Here is a 1,797-nt window from a genome sequence, read left to right as displayed (position 1 = left end):
ATGATGATCACAGATGCATGGTTGTTGATTTCAAAGTAAAAGCGCATAGCTAGAAAACGGAAGCTTAGTATTATTTACAACCTGCACACATTAAACAACAAAACAATCTTTCTCCCCCTTTTGATATTATCAAAAAGTTAAACGAAATGAAATTTTGGTCAAAAGTAAGAATGGATATGAAGTGAACTCAAACTGTAATTAATCAATTAATGTTGGGAATGTAATTAATTAACCAGTTGATGAAAGAATTGAACAAGTTCACACATTTACCAACATTTAATCGATTAAAACTGCAGGTTAATCGGTTAAACCAACAGAATACAGCAATATGACAGATTTAATGGCATGGATGGTTATACATGAACCAATCAAGCATGGAATGATCAACCATTTACATTATAGCACTCAAACAGTAGGCTCAATCAAACATAAGATATACATATAACCAAACATGATCAAGAACCATTAAACATGCAATCATGCTATATTTGACATATATAAGCAAAATTAAACCACAATAGGAACGATTTAAGTTAAAATGGCATGCATATCAAGTCATAAAGTTGCAGCAACAGTAGATAGTTAGAGTTACAATCCAGAAAGCAAAGAGAAAATATGTCTCGAAATTACAAAGCAGCATAAATCCTAAAAATTAGCCATATAGAAGGACTAAACCTAGGGCAATCTAAGATCTAAGGCCTTCTAATCTAGGGATGCGGAGGAGGATCCATGTCATCAGGTACGGTCAGACTACTATCACCCCGGATGAGGAATCTCATCTTCTCAAACTCTACACAAAACCTCGCATTTTGTGCCTCAACAGTGTTCTGGACAAAGCTCCTCATAGCCTAATAGTGGTTATCGGTGTAAGCAACCTAACGCTCCTCAAATTGTTGCAACCCAGTATGGTAGGAGTCCTTCAAAGACTGAAAGTGTAAATCCATCCTGTTGTTCCGCCTTTGCTCCACGGCATCCAATTGAGCTAATCCAAACGATGATTCTTGCGGCGCAATTGTAGATGGCTCCCCTGAGTTTTTGCATTAGGCTGATTTGTACCAGCCTGATTCTCATCATCAGATAGCTCCAAATCCACTGTAGTAAAATCTTCCTGGTATTTCCAAATACCTCCATAGTTGTAGATACCCACAAAAGTTACGTAAAGAGCTATAGGTTATCACCCCCGTAGTTATATCACCTATCACTTTGTCGAGTGTATGATCCTTCTTGGTCTTCCACGCGATTAACAAGTTCTGATGCTCATCTTGTATAGTTTGCTCTGCTTCTACTTCTTTGTCCTGCTCCATGTTCTTAGAGTATGCTTCTTCCAAATCACCTGCAACATCATCATAAAATTCATTCCTCTTCTCTTTTGGAGAAGATTCGTCAAAATGGACATGCACAGACTCTTCTACTTGCATTGAATATTTATTAAAGACTCGATAAGCTTTACTATGCAATGAATACCCCAAAAATATACCTTCATCAGATTTTGAATCATTATTTAGGTCCACGACCTTTTAAAAGTTCATATGGAGTTTTGAGAAAGTAGGCCTCAAGAGTATACGATTAATCACATAGCAAGTAGTATGCATAGCATCAGCCCAAAAATATTTAGGAACCTTACTTTATTTAGCATGGTTCTAGCAAGCTCCTATAAGACTCGATTCTTCCTCTCAACAACTCCATTTTGTTGAGGGTTACGAGGGGCCGAAAATTGATGCATAATACCATATTTATTAGAAAATTTATCAAATAAATGGTTTTCAAATTTGCCACCATCATCGGTGAAAGTGCGCA

Source organism: Lupinus angustifolius, unplaced genomic scaffold, assembly GCF_001865875.1.
Source record: "Lupinus angustifolius cultivar Tanjil unplaced genomic scaffold, LupAngTanjil_v1.0 Scaffold_405, whole genome shotgun sequence".
NCBI classification, from domain to species: domain Eukaryota; kingdom Viridiplantae; phylum Streptophyta; class Magnoliopsida; order Fabales; family Fabaceae; genus Lupinus; species Lupinus angustifolius.
This window is presented reverse-complemented; position numbering follows the sequence as displayed.